Source organism: Hemicordylus capensis, chromosome 5 (assembly GCF_027244095.1).
Source record: "Hemicordylus capensis ecotype Gifberg chromosome 5, rHemCap1.1.pri, whole genome shotgun sequence".
Taxonomy (NCBI): Eukaryota; Metazoa; Chordata; class Lepidosauria; order Squamata; family Cordylidae; genus Hemicordylus; species Hemicordylus capensis.
Window position 1 is genome coordinate 183364703 of NC_069661.1, and position 16021 is coordinate 183380723.

Sequence of the window (16021 nt, forward strand, 5' to 3'; positions counted from 1 at the left end):
CAGTATTCTTTGATATCTTGTCAAATTTCATAACCGGAGAAAAAGCATATATTTTTGGCATTCTTTTGGTGGTGAAATGGTGTCAGGAGTCACAGTCAACAACAAACAGATCATTTTGTTGCTGTGCCTGTTTGCCAAATTAGACATTGCTATTCTAATTGTCCATGGCAAGCATCAATTGTTAGCTATAATTTGACCTTAATATTGATGGCAATTCTCTAACCACATTTATAATGGCCTGAGTGAAAGAATAATTCCCATACGATTTGCTGGTTATTGATTAATTTTTATGTTTTGTTATAGTAACAGAAACATAACGAGAAAAGAGTTTGCTAGAAGCAATTGTAAAAACTCTTCAGCACAATATAACCTAATTGTCTAGTCAAATTTTAAGTTAAGGGCTCACTGGAGAGTGCTGATTTCTGTACTGCTCAAGCTGAGATAGCTATGATGTTGTGTCAAAACTAATAGAAGACTGGGTGTTTCATTCAATCACATGTTGTTGTTTTTTGCAGCTAACTACTATGTATTCTACCAAAGAATACCACATGGCTCCTTGGTAGCCAAGAGACGACACTGACGCGGCGACACAACTTTACTATGTATTTACTTAGAAGTAATATTATAAGTAACAACTAATTTAAACAACATTACACTGTACACATATTTGTTCTGTGTATCATATCTAAAATGCAGTCGCTCACATACTGCACAATGCAATATGGGCAGAAGGAACCCACCTGCTCTGCTGCTTGTATATAAACACTGTTAATGGAGTTCTGGGCCAGGGCAATTCTGCATCAGCATAAAATGGCATGAGCAGGGGCGGATTGACCTTTTGGCCGCCCACAGGCAAAAAGGCTTTTGCAGCCCTGAAAAAAGAAAAGCCTCTGCTATGTGGCAGCTATAGCTGTGGGGACTGGGGCGTGAGAGGAACATTTTCCCCTTTTACTTTAGTTTTTTAAAAAGCCGCAGCAATGGCAGTAGCTGTGGGGAGGGGGTTGACCGGGCAAGGTGAAAATTCCACCTTTTTGCCCCCTAAAGTAAGATCGCCACTGACTGGGGCAGTGGACTGGGGCATTGCTGGCTGCGGGGGGGGGGGCAAGAAGGGGAGAGTGCACCCTTTTAAACGTATGAAAGCCTACTGTGCAGCTGGGTGGCAGTGAGCTCCTTCCTTCTCTCCTCCCCTCCTCTCCTCTCAGGTGATATATGAAAACATATGAAACATAAACATATGAAAGCCCACTGTGCGGCTGGGTGGCAGTGAGCTCCTTCCTTCTCTCCTCCCCTTCCTCTCCTCTCAGGTGACTTTATATGGGCTCTACTATCTGTAGTCCATTCTGGCTTTAGAGACCATGCACAGTCACTTGGGAGGAGGGGAGGAGCTCGCTGTCACCCGGCCACACAGTGGGCTTTCACAGGTTAAAAAAGGCACTCCTCACCCTCACCCTCCCTGCAGCCAGCCATGCCATGCCCCATCCAACTGCCACAGCCAGCAACAATTTTACTTTAGGGGGGAAAGGGGGGAACTTTCCCCATGCCCGGTTGCCCCCTTCCCTGCAGCTACTGCCACTGCGGCTTAAAAAAAAAAGTAAAGGGGGGGGACACTTCTCTCGCCCTGACCGCTGCAGCTACCTACTTCCGCCACTGCCACCCCAGAGAGGTGCGGCAAAATTTGAGGAATGGCAAAATGCCGCTCCTCAAATTTTGCCACCACAGGCAGATACCTCTTCTGCCTCTGCATTAATCCGCATCTGGGCACACACACAGTTGCGTATCAGGATGCAGTTTGTTCAGCTTTATGCTGGATCAGAGATGCACTGGGGTTAGGCTCCATCAGTGATGTTTACATGCATTCACTAGTGTGGATGGGACTTCTACTGGCTGCATTACATTGCACAGTATGTGAGTGACTGTCTCTAAAAAGTGTACCAAATTGTTTTAGTATACAGAAGTGATATTTGGTACTTACATTTACACAGAGTGCTTCCTTTTGTTTGATAAGAGCATTTAGAGTTTGTCATATAAATGGATAATAGAATGAAGCAAAAAAAAAAAAACCACCCCCTATTCCTGTTTCTCTTCATGTCTTCTGGTCACTCAGGCCAGGCCGGATTGATGGCATCTATTGTTATTCTAATCGTTGTCATTAATCAGGTTGGATGTCATTCTGCTCCATGGAAATGAACATGGCACAGTTTGTATCCTAGTCATTTCCTGTCCTCATTTTCCTTCCACTGTTTTTTTCTGCCAGCCCCTTAGGAAGTTGTCTAAAAGCTGACTCTTGGCACTTCAGAAGTGGTGGCACTTGCCATGTCATTCCATGGTCAGCTGGAATGAATGAATCAGTGCATTAATGGAAACAAGAGACTTCTGAAAGGGAAGCAAAGAGAGAATGTAAAAAGGGAGAACGCACAATGCACAGTATAAGGATGGGTGCTGAGCACTCATAGGGGAGAAGGTGAAGTGAAGGGGAAGAGAGAGAAAAGCAAAATTGTTTAATGTGTTATAAAATATTCAGACAATTTCACATAACAAGTGTCTTTAGGACCATAAAGTAAGAACAGTTTTGTGACATTGTAAAATCTGGCATTTTTCCTAAGCAGCAGCTTACTTCCTCAGACTGAGTGGATTACAAAAGTTGTAGTTTTGTTTCTACAGACTAACAAGACCGCTGCTGTGGACTATAAGTAAAGTAGCTATTAGAAAAGAAATTAAAATGAAATCAAAATGATATAAAATACCCAGAGCCATGTGCACCATTTAGGAGACTCCAATACTAAGAGCCCAAATATGTTGTTCCTAGTCCTGAACTTCATATATGCCTGCAGAGCTTTGAATAATGTACTCTTAGACTGGCAAAGACACACTGGATCTGTTGAATGACTCAGAAGTAAAGTCCTATGGGCTTTAGTAGGATTTACTTTCAAATAAGTGGAACTATTTTTGTGAGCTGCCTAGAGCCTTTGGAGTCAGGCAGTATATTTTATTTATTTATTTATTACGTTTCTATACCACCCCATCCAAAGGCTCTAGGCAGTGCACAACAGGTAAAATACTACAATAAACAGCATTTAAAACAAACAGGTTAAAACAATATAAAACCAAATCTAAAACAGTTCAGAGCATTTAAAACCATTTAAAAGTACTTTAAAACAATTAAAAAGCTTTAAAAACAATGCAAAAACAATTTTAAACCTTGGAAGGCTAGGCCAAACAAATAAGTCTTCAGGCCTTTCTTGAAGGCCAACGAGGAGTCCAAACTATGGATATCTGCTGGGAGTGCATTCCACAGGCCAGGAGCAGCTACAGAGAAGGCCTGGTCCCAAATCTCCACCAGATGTGCCAGTTGTAACTGGCGATGGACCTGTCCGAATGACTTCAACATGCGATAATTAATTTATTATATTGTCCGGCTACACAGTGGAGTCTCCTCTACCCAGCCTACCTGAGCATGCAGAGTCTGGCCTCAGAGTAGGGATGGGGAGGGTTTAAATGTCACCCTGTGTCCCTTCCATTCTGGGCTGTTTGCCCCTTGTGCTGGCCTCTCTCCGGAGGACCCAGTACTCTTCCTATGCCAGCCACTCATCTCTGGCCGGCTCCTTAAATGCTCCCTCGCAGGCTGTGCACCTCCCACCACCACTTATGGGGCCAGCACTCCTCTTTATTAGCCCATTATCACTGGCAGCTGTGTTCCAATTCATCCCCACTCTGCCCTCCTTCCCTCCGTGCACCCTCCCAGCGGGAGGCGCGCTGGTGACATCACTCCCACGCACCTCCCCCAGAGCTCTCCCTGGCCTTGGCTTGCCGAGCCTTGGCTCTCTGTCTGCAGGCTGCTTGGCTGGGAGGCCAGCTGGGCCCGAGGTCGGACCCATCGACATGCCACCCTCCTTCCTTGCCCACCTGCTGCCTGCTTCCACAGCATCAGACCGCCCCTTGGCCTTGCTGGTAAGGACAGCCAGACACAAATAAATAATACATTCTAGGGTAGCTATCCTGCACAGTGGCACTCTTACCTCTGAACTTCAAGGCCAGAGTCCAGGGCCTCCACACCCCCTGGGGCCCCCCAAATCCTCCTTAGTCTGTCCTGGGTGGTGTGCTCACTGCTGGCCTTCATTGCACCGGGAGGCCAAGTGTAATTATGACTTGTGCTGGGTGCTTTAGATACAGAGGGGGGAGGGGGGAAAGAAATATGTGGGGAGGGAATATGTTAAGTTGTGTGTTGAAATGTTTCTGCTAGTGCATTGAATATATTCTTACATTCTTGTGAGTTTAGTTACTGTTTGTGCCCTTAGGAACCCACATGTTAAAAATACTGTTTGTCATGGTGTGTGTAGGGGATGATGTTTAACTTGCAGTGGGGGGGGGCATGGGTGTCTCCAGTGGGGAGGGGGTGGCGGCCTCCAAAGGCCTTTAGGTCCAGGATCCAAAGTTCTCTAATCATCATCATCATCATCATCATCATCATTATTATTATTATTATTATAAATTCAATTTCTATACTGCCCTTCCAAAAGGCTCAGGGCGGTTTACATAGACAAACAAATAAGATGAAACCCCGTCCCCAAAGGGCTCACATTCTAAAAAGAAACATAAGACACACACCAGCAACAGTCACTGGAAGTACTGTGCTGGGGGTGGATAGGGCCAGTTACTCTCCCCCTGCTAAATCAAGAGAATCACCATGGTAAAAGGTGCGCCTCTGCCCAGTTAGCAGGGGTTACTGTAACTATGCCTCTAATCCTGCGCACACTTATGCAGGAGTCAGTTCCATTGAATTCAGTGGGAAATATTTCTAACTAAAGAAGGGTCTGGACTTTTACTGGGGGAAAGCTGATTATCTGTAAGCCATAAAAAGTCATGGCTGACATACTGCACAATGGTACATCTTATTAGTAAATTTGTGTGCATGCAAGCTGTGCAAATTAAACAACTGCAGAATTCACACAAATGACTTTATGTGAGAGAAAGTTCATTGGAAATTATCACTTGTGTAACTTGTATAACTTGCATGCATGCAAAATTACAAGGCTGGTGTAGCATTGCACAATATGTCGGCTATTGTTCATAGTCTTTCTTGTAAAATAGGCTCATTGAAATATTTGCTGTCTTGGGAAATATCGGCAGTTGATTCATATGAATGTTTCAAAGGAAAAATCGGCCAGGGAAATATTTGTTTGAGGAGAAGGGGATTATTTAGGTTTTGTCCTACCTAAAAGTCTTATCTGGTGATCAGATGGTAGGAACCTTATCGGAGTATGTGCAGCTATATCCGCCTATAGAACACAGTTGTTTGTAAGAAAGCTAATGTTGAATAGCTTCAGAGCTGATTGTGATGCAACCCTTGGTACTTATACAGAGCAATCCTAAGCAAATTTACTCAGAAGTGAGTCACACTAAATTCAATGGGATTTACTCCCTAGTGAGGTTGTTTAGGATTGTATCTCCAGAGTGCATACACTTGGGAGATTTAGGTAAAACGAGTTATCCCTTTCTGATTTATTTTGAACTATGCTTATGGGCTTGTATTTGTACAAGCAGGGAGAGCTACTGGTTTCAAGGGCAGCATCATGGGGAGTGGGTGAAATATACAGACCAGGAACAAGAGGATGGAATGCTGCATGTACCTTCCACCTGGTCCATGTATAATTCCACTGCTGAAATTTTCATGATTAGCCTAATTGATTAGCCCAGTTTTAACGAGTAGCCCAAATTCTCACAATAAGTCCAAATGGTTAACTGCAGTTGGTCAGGCCTGTGTGCTCCCTGAGAATGCATTGCAAGAACCTGGAATTTCTGAGCAATCCAAGTTAAATCAGCTTTAATCAGCATTCAACTGGGATTGGGATTGCCCAGAAATTCTGGTTCCTCACAACCTGCTCCATGGGAGTGCGGTGGCCGCACCAATCACATTTAACTGTGATCAGGCTCATCATGAAAATGTGGTCTATGACAAGTAACAATTGGCTAGGAGAAGTTGAACTAGGAGGAGATACACCAACTTACTTCCAGGATTATTATCACAGGAACTCTTTTAAATGGAGTTAAGCAAAAACCTTATGGTGGAAAGTGTGTGTTTCTTGTAAATAAGAATGTTAATTATTTTTTAGATGTAAGCAGAAAAAAACTGTGTTTTCTGGAACAACAACTGGGATTGTTGGTTTGTCAATTATTTACACTGTTACTATGGATCTTTTCAATTGTTTAGTTGATTCCTGCCAGATTTATTAACTTTTTTAGGCTTTCCCCCTCTGTCAACCTACAGAGAAAGGAACTGTTCGTATTTGTTTTGCTAAAAGGGTGGACCTGAATTGTTGAGCTGAACCCTGCTGAGGGTGGAACTTATTGTCTTTGGTTGGACTCCACCACCAAGGGTGATTCAGTTGTGCTCTTTTGACTCCAACAGGAGAGAATCCATCTATTTGTTTCCTCATCTGCTACAGTGTTTATTTGGAGCCTGCTGTGGAGAGAAATGGACTGTCTACTTCCTTGGCTTGAAGGAAGCCCTGAGAAACTGTTCACTCTGCAGAAGAGAAATGGGCTAATTTCAGAGATCTTTGATTATTGTTTTTTAAGGATTACTGAGCCTCTCTGTGTCAGGGAATTTGTCCGCTGGAATGACCCTTTTATTAGAAGTAGTATGTGACAAAAGTAGAGCAAAGGAGAGAAAAGAAATGGTCATACACCTTGTAATTAGAGCAGGAACCTTCTTGTGTACTTTATGTACATTCAGTTCAATTCAGTGTCTCTGCAAGCAAACATGTAGCTGGTAAGGACTAGTTCAGAGTAGATGTTATGCTGCCATTTTGCCAAACTATAGTATGGAATTGAGAGTACCCTCTAGTTTATGCATTCCGTCCTTCCCCTTTCAGGGTCATGTGCTCCTTTCCCTTCTCTTGTGAGCATTAACTTTCAGTGTTACATCTGCATTTATACAACCATAGATTAACAATAACCATAGATAAATCTCTAAACCAGAGATTGAAATCAGGATTAGAACTAAGATCTAGATTATGGGATTCGTAGGCCAACATCTGCAAGAGAGCCAAAGTTGAGGAGCTCTGGCTTAGAAGTAAGGGTTCCTGGCAACCCTCCCCTCTATGGTCTTTCTCCTTGATGAGACAACATGAAAAATATGTTTGTTTTAGTTTAGTTTTAATTTTGTATTCCACATAGTTGATGATTATGTATTCTGCCTAGTTTATAAGAAATCTCGATGACTTGTAACAAAAAGCGAAGAAACAACCAACAATTAAAACTGCCATAAAAGTATACTATTAAATTAGTACAGTGCCTTAAAATCTGTATCACATAAAACTTGCTACCACAAGACCAGGAGAGCTGGTCTTGTGGTAGCAAGCATGACTTGTCCCCTTAGCTAAGCAGGGTCTGCCCTGGCTGCATATGAATGGGAGATCTGATGTGTGAGAACAGTAAGATATTCCCCTCAGGGGATGGAGCTGCTCTGGAAAGAGCAGAAGGTTCCAAGTTCCTTCCCTGGTATCTCCAAGATAGGCCTGAGAGAAATTCTTGCCTGAAACCTTGGAGAAGCCACTGCCAGTCTGTGTAGACAATACTGAGCTAGATGGACCTATGGTCTGACTCTGTATATGGCAGCTTCCTATGAACTTCAGTCAAAATGTTTACCTAAAGAAGAATGTAGTTCTGTGTAGTATGCTATTGAGTCAGTGTCGACTCCTGGCAACCACAGGGTCCTGTGGTTGCCTTTGGTAGAAAACAGGAGGGGTTTAACATTGCCATTTCCATGCAGTATGAGATGATGCCTTTCAGCATCTTCCTATATCGCTGCTGCCTGATATAGGTGTTCCCCATAGTCTGAAAAACATACGAGCGGGGATTTGAACCAGCAACCTCTGGCTTGCTTTTCAAGTCATCACCCCGTGCCATTAGGTGGCTAATTACTTGTAGAGCTATCCCATAATTGAATACATATTGAAGATGACTAGGATGTGACATCAGAAGATCTGTTATTGGTTCTCCTGTTGGGTTGTTTTGTCTTGTTTTTTGTTTTAGCTTGTAAAGGTGGGTGACAACAAATCCAATTGAGACTGTGGCTCTGGGAAAGAGAGGTTAACCTTAAAAATGGCTCCCTGAAGCTGTTACTTGCTCAATGGAGGAAAACAAACAGGTACCCATATGTATTCCCTGTAGGAAAATCTCAGCTTTAAGAGAGGGTATTTTAATCAGAAAAATGATTTGGGGGAAGGAGCTTTTTAAAATTACTCTTTCAGCACCATAGTCCCAAATGGATTCAGTGCAGACCCCACTCCCTCACACCTGCTGCTTTGAACTTTAAAAAACAAATCAAAACATTGCAAGATCCAGCTATAGATCTCTCGGTATCATATTTAGTTAGGTTCTTAGATGATTAACTGAATGAATTTAGATCCATTAATTAATCTAGCATATATTCACACATTGGAATATGGAAAGAACTATCATTCTGAAAAATGCAACATGCTGCTTTGTTTTTAGATGATGCATATACATGATCTTAGAAGAGGAATTCCCTGTTGTGTGCCAGAGTAGGAGTTATACCTCTTCAAAGATGGTGCTTGCTCCCTGCCATTTTTTAAAGTAGATGTGCAAAAAATAATTCACATTTTTAAAAAAGAATCTGCTGCTTGATTAATCATTGGCACCTTTTTAGTTGAATGCAAGGGCTTTCATCAATTGATCTAATGAATGAATTGATTAAACATGCAGCTCTAGTTTTCTGAACATGTATGGCATTGTACTGACCCATGTATGGTGGGTCATATTAAGCAGTTGATTCCACTTGACAGCAGAAAGTTGGGGACACCACCAAAAATGCCTATCCCAGGTATTAACCAACCTCAGTATGTTAGCAATTCTGAACAAGACTTCTGCACCTGATCTCAATGCCCTTGCTTCCTGTTTGTTTTTCTATTGTTTCTGTGAGTGTAGTCTGGGAATTTACATTATCGTTGGCAAGTAATGCTTCTGATTGGCTTTCCATAATGTTCTTCTTATTGGCTGCTACATGCTGTATAAAACTTAACTTGGGACATAGGTAATTCCTGGCGAACACAATGACTTTCCAGTTTGCCATTATGGCTATCTATTACTGAATTTTGAGTCCAGCTGTGGTCCAACCAGCAGGCTCTTACACCTCTCTACCCCTCAAAATACCTGATTACTCTTTGACACAAATGTGTTGCCAAGTTTCTGATAGTATAATGAGATGTTGCCCAGATTATACTTATTTGATTTGTAATATTTGGAGAGAGATGCTGGTAAGGACCAACTGAAAAAGTGTCAGAGGTCTGTGGCATGTATTGATATGCAATAGCTTGCTCAATGGTAAAACACATGCTTTGCATGCAGAAGGTTATGGATCCAGTCCTTGGCATCTTCAGGTAGGATTGGGAAAGACTCCTGACTGAAATCCTGGTAAGCCACTGACAGTCAACATGTAGGTAACACTGAAGTAGGTGGACCAATGGTCCGACTTGATTTAAGGTGGCTTCACATGTTCACATCAGTGTTCCCTCTAACAGGGAATCCCAGATGTTTTTGACTACAACTCCCATAATTCCCAGCCAAAGGCCATTGCAGCTGGGGATGCTGGGAGTTGTTGTCCACAACATCCGGAATCCCTTTCTAGAGGAAAGGCTGGTTCACAAGTGTGTTTATTTGAGCTGTGAATCATGTAACTGCTGTATAAGGAAGGAATTTCTTGCAAATTCAGGGACAGAATCCTAGAATGACATACCTAATATCACTTGTTCATAATGAAGCAAGCATTAATTCCTTAGAAGGTGGTAGGCAGGACAAAAGAGGGCTTGGGAATATTTTCCATAATTTAAAACGATTCAGGAATGCATCCATTAGGTAAATGGAGAAGCCGACTGAGCTCTGTTCTGTGATTATCTGTTATTTTTGAAATGGTTCCTTATATAGTTCTCTCTATCCCTTCTAACTCTGTTATTTTATTATAATAATAATACTGGATGGTCCACAGAGATTAATTTTTTTATGATCACATAATGCTGGAAAATAAAATGTGCTCTACGTTTTAAGCTTTAACCTTTGTCCCACTTAACACACTCAAGCATGTTGTTATTAAACACTCTGACACCCCTGTTGGGTCTTATTACTTAGTTCTGGCATCTCAGTTGTTATCTAAGCTATAACCTTTCAGTTGTATGTGTTAGAGATGGGTCAATAATTGACAAAAATTTCTTTGTTCACTGAAAGTTGTCTTTTTTTCTTATAGAGAACTGATGTGAAACTGATAGTTGCAATGGTTCTTAATGATGAGCTTTCTCTAGTTTCTGTTGCATGGTGTTTTTTATCCAGGCTGCAAGCCTCTGGCTTCTCTTTCCAAATGGAGTGGAGACCACAAGGATGGTTTCTCTAACCAGTTTTAAGGGGAAAGATTCCATGAATTAGCTATTCTCTGGTCTGGAATCTTCCAATATTGAGAGTCTCTCACTGGTATACAGATTGCTTTCCACCGACCAGGAGCTGGATCTTGCCGAATCATTGAAGTCGTCTCCTGGTACTGGTTTATGCTGCTGAATGGTGGTTTTGCTATTCATCAGGGCCTAGAAACCTCTGCAAAGGCTCCAGCTTGCATGGCACTGAATGCACCATCTCTTCTGTTTTCTCTTGCTGCACAAATCAATAGAGAGATCTAGATAGTTGGGAGAGGGATATAGATTGATCTGGATTAGAGCCTAATCAAACTCAGAAATGGCACAGCCATTGCTGAAGCTAAGGTTATGTTCATGCATGTACAGATCCCATCATATACATGGCTTCTCATTTCCCAGTCACATCCTGAATGTGCATGCTGGGCAGTGGGAACCACAGAAACAGGCTGGGTCACAGTCAGATCTACAGCCTGCATAAAGTAAGTAAAGTATGCCATCAAGTTGATTTCGACTCCTTACGTCCACAGATAGAATAGTTCAAATCCTCCCTGCTTACCCTTTCCTCAGATGATGCTGTGGATGGTAGCAGGGAAGGCCCAATCTGTGCTGTGCCTTTTAGACCCAGTAAGTGTTAATGCCTAGAGGCTTCCTCAAAGTTTTTGCAAGGCTTAACCTGTCAGGAGTTAGTAATGCAAGGCTTAACCCATGTACCAAAGAGAAAGTTTAAATACGTATGCCAGAGTTGTCTTGCTACACATTTTCCCTTGTTAGTAAGAGTACTTTCTCTTTGATTCTGTTCTTGCACAAACATGTCTATGTAATCTTATGCTAAATGTTTTTAATCCAAATTGTATTTTTTAATTTTTTAAAAATATGCATCTGGGTTTTTTTTTCTTTTTTAAAAAGGAAAATACAGTGATTGTTGCTATTCATGAATATGGATATGTGATGTTGTGTTCACCAGCTGTTTGGAAGGTTCTAAGCACTGTGTATCCCAAGTGCCTTTGCTTGAGTAAATATCTCTCATCACAAGTGTGGGCATTTCATTCATTTGTAAGAATTATGTCTTTGGAGGATTTTATATTGAGACTGCTCACTGGTGATCTCTCATTTCCATCTTTTTGAAGTGCAGTTCATATCACTTCTGCATCTTCTGGTGAATGTAGTATATTTTTGTCTCTTACACACACACACACACACACACACACACACACACACACACTTTTCTCTGTTCAAGTACAGAAGGGTATTATTACTTACTTGTTTCAGTCATCCATTTTCCAATTTCAAAAATTAATCACAGCAGCCAACAAAAAACATCAACATAATCAAATCAATCATAATCATAATCATAAACATAATCATAAACATAATCAAACATCAACATAATCAAATACCAAAAAATTATTTTGGGCTGGTTCAGATGAACAACAGACCCTATATGTGTTAATGTTCCGGCCACAGCAAGAATGCACCCGGCCCAATATCACTCAAGAATGTGCCAAAGTGATCTTGGCACATCATTTAATCGTGTGTGAGGTGAGTTGGTTGTAATCATCACTCTACACATGCTACAAAATCCTATTGTTCATTTGAACTGACTCTTTGTAAACTTAAAATAGTGTAACAACCAATAAAAATCAGAAGACCAACTCCGCACATCATTATTGTAACAATAAATCCATTAAAAGAACCCACAGTTTCAGCTTGCCAAGAAGTTAGCAAAGCCATGTGAAGGCCATTTCATAACCGTGGTGCCACAGTAGAGACGATCTTGATCCTTATGCTCACCCACAGTATCTCTCATGGTGGAGGAACACACAGCATGCTTTTTGTGTTGCCCTCAGTGTGACCTTCATCATGAAAGGAGATGGTTCTTGTTCTTGGCTTCAGATGTAGATTCCAGACTATTGTTCTTGGTTCCAGACTATTTAGAGCTTTAGTTAAAATCAACATTTAACTACTACAAATATGTATATACTACTATGAATATTTATATGCCGTTTTTCAACCAAAGTTCACAAAGCGGTTTACAAAGAAAAAAATGGTCCCCTGTCCCCAAAGGGCTTACAATCTAAAAAGAAACATAAGTCAGATACCAGCAACAGCCCCTGGAGGGATGCTGTCCTGGGGCTGGATAGAGCAAATTGCTTTCCCCTTGCTAAATATAAGAGAATCACTACTTTAAAAGGTGTCTCTTTGCTCAGTTAGCAAAGAAATAACTGATGACAGCTACCAATTTTGTGTAGACAAATTGGTAGTCCATGAAGATGGTATAATATGAGATCCATATGATCTAACCTGCTAGCCTCAGTTAACTTGACAGCTGCATTTGGAATCAATTAAAGCTTTCAAACTGTCTTCAAGGCAGCCCCATGTAGAGTGCATTACAGCAATCGAATCAGTTTATAGACAGCATTTCAGCCATAATGCCTCCTAAGGTAGTTTACAATAAAAATTAATTTAAATACTTCACTGCAAGCCTGTGGCAATGGCAATTAAAAAGAAGGGTCAGGGTAGAATTATGTTTTCTGGTATTTGTGGAATATGGAAGAAAAGGCACAGGCTGGGGAACTATGACCCAATATGAATAATAATCTGCTTCCTATTTGTGATAAACAAGAGGAAGTGATCTATTGTTCTGGCTGGCTGGTCTGTCTTTCATACCCACTGAGCTTTCAGCCCAGTGGTCTGCTGTGTGACCTTCTCAGTGAACATAACCTTCTTCTGTTTCTCAGCAATAAATGTAGAAAGTTCTCATATAGGGGACTTGTGCTTATTTTTGGCAACAGAGATGCCTGTGTTCGTAAAATCCTTGATGCACCTCTTTCTAAAATGACTGTGCCAGTTATGAACTGAAGTTATAAGAGAGACAGCCAACTCTATCCTTTCTAGTAGGATAGTGGCAGATCCTCTGCAATGAAAACAATCTAGTGCTGAACACCTCCACCCAGTTTGCTTCTACAAACAAGAGGAAATGCTTTTGTGACAACTCCTGCCTCTTTTGGTGTAAGGTTGTTGTGAGCTTCCGGTATTGGCCTTTCAGCAGCTCTACCCACTTCTTGTCTGATCAAGCTCTGTTCTTGCACAATATAATGTGTTTCCCAGTGCTGAAGCAAGTTGCTTTGGTGCTGCTGTTGCTTTGGTGCTGGGATGGATTCTTTAGTTACTTAGTTGTAAAGCAGGTCTGCGCAACTTCAGCTTTCCTGCATATGTTGGACTACAACTCTCATCATGCCCAGGACTGTGGTTGGGAATGATGGAAGTTGTAGTCCAACTACAGTTGGAGGGCTGAAATTATGCAGCCCTGCTGTGAACCACATGACACTGAGTATTGGGCTCTGGGCTGTGAGTTGCCCAGAGATGCAAGTTTGGGGTGGTGTACAAATATAATAAATAGATAAAATAAAATAATTAATAAATTTATCTAGTGCTTTCACTGTTACTAGGGGTCAAGAAATGTTGGCTTAGTTCACCGGTCATTTTACGCATCAGATGGTTCCTTGAGCTATGTTGGTGCATTACTTGTCTGGCATCATTTTGCACTTGTCACAGACCTGTAGACTACTGGATTTCCTAAGCACTGACTGTTACCATAATTCAAAGTAGAAGGATTTCCTTGGAAGTCTGCTGTCTGCATAATTTCAGTGTCTGAGTGAGAATGCTAGAATGGCAAAACAGAGCCCCTTTTTGTTGGGAAGTTCACTTGTACAAAAGACATGATCTTTTTACTCCCAGGGTAAAAATATGAACTTCCAAAGGTCTGGCCAGAAGAACAAAACAAGTCTAATTTTCTTATAAATGTTGACCTAGAGAGCTGCTAAATTCTCAAATAAAAATGCAGCCTTGCATGCAACCTTGCAACTCTGAATGATGTAATATCCATTATATATGGTAATATAAATTTCACTTTATTTCTATGTGTAGCTGGGGTTATAAAATGCTTTTTGGACTGAAGACGATGATAAAGACAGAATCCTTCTTCTGTAAGCATGCTGAGTAAAATGGTTAAAAAAAGAAAATTGATAGAACTGAGAACACCAATCCTCTAACAAGGATAGCAGTTTATTCTAGTTCTCCACTTCCCTTTAGTATATCACCAAACCCAGAGGGGAAACATGCAATTTTTTTAGGATGCTACTTTAAGAGGATGAAATTTCTGTATAAAAATTATGGGCACATTTCAGTCAAAATTAAGAACATTTAAGTCCGTTATTTCTAGGGATGTGCACGAATCAATATTTTTTATTTGATTTGTACCTAAATCGAATGACTCTCAATTTGTTTTTGGTCCGAATCTGGCCAGCTAGCACAGGGGTGATTTGTTTTGTCCACAAATCTCCTGAAACAGGTGTCTGTGCCTGCTGTCTGTGCAAAACAATTTGTACCCAAATTGATTTGCACAGACAGCAGGCACAGGTAGTGATTCTCTTAGCAGCAGGAAGGGGGTGAAAAAAAAAAATCTCTTCTCCTCAATCAGGAAAGCAGAAACAAAAAGCAGAGAATCCACTCCAGGTAGCAGGCAGGCAAGGCAAATCAAAGCTCCTCTGGTGCTTTCTCTTGCTCTCACTCTCGCTCTCTCTTCTCCCACGAGGCAGAATGGTAGCTGGCTGCCTCCTTAAGTACATTTGAAAAATCCTCCAGTGAACACCCCCACCCTTGTCCCTTCTTTGACCCTTCCCCTAGCCAATGTGGGGTCAGTCACCCCTGGCAACACAAGATTTGAATGGAAACAAGCCATTCTGGAATGGGGGGGGGATCTTCAGGCAATCATTGCACATTAGGAGGATGGGATTTTCCAAAAGATTTCCTGATACAAAATGGAGACAGCAAGAGTCATCACCACAAAATGGAGGTCTGAATCTACAAATTTTTCAGGTCCGAAATCTCAGCAATCTGTTTTGGACCTGATTCTGACCAGCACAGGGGTGATATGTTTGTCCACAAATCACCCCAAACAGGTAGATTTGGGTACAAATTGTTTTGTACCCAAATCGATTTGCATATCCCTAGTTATTTCATTGGGAGAGTTAAGCATGTGCTTAGCTTTCTAAATAAGTAGGGTGTACAGAATGATCTAATCATTCTCAGGAATATATCCCTCTTGAGTTCAATGAGACTGTAGCCATAAAAAGAAGTAAGAGTAAATTATGAACTTTGGCTGGATTATGTTTGACCAAAAGAATAAAAAAAAAATTCAATGTCAAATGTCTGCAGTTAGATTTAAAATGAAACTTTGCTGTATTTTAATTACTAATCATTTTGCAAACCATACTGAAAACAAAACTGAAAAAGACATTTCACTTTGCATTAGGTCCATGATCCAGAGCAGCCATCTGCTAGGTAAATAATTCCTGCTCACTGGGCACTCTTTAAAGTGGTGACTCTCTTATATTTAGTAGGGGAAGGGCAAATGTCCCTGTTCAAGCCAGCATATCATCTCTCCCAGCAGTTGTTCCTGTATATAAATTATTTTAACAATAATAAATTCAAGGATCTTTCCACCCAAGAGATAGTTGGCACTGACTGACATTCAGAGCAAGAAAGCAATGATGCAGACTAACAGCCCTTCTGGATTAATTGCATTAATTAAAAGGGCA

The 16021-nt window shown here is 41.2% G+C and overlaps 1 protein-coding gene across 4 annotated transcripts in view; it reads left to right on the forward strand.

The window, feature by feature from the left end:
* SLC16A7 (solute carrier family 16 member 7) overlaps window positions 1-16021 on the forward strand; it is a 156708-nt gene that overhangs the window by 21273 nt on the left and 119414 nt on the right. The window lies entirely within an intron of this gene.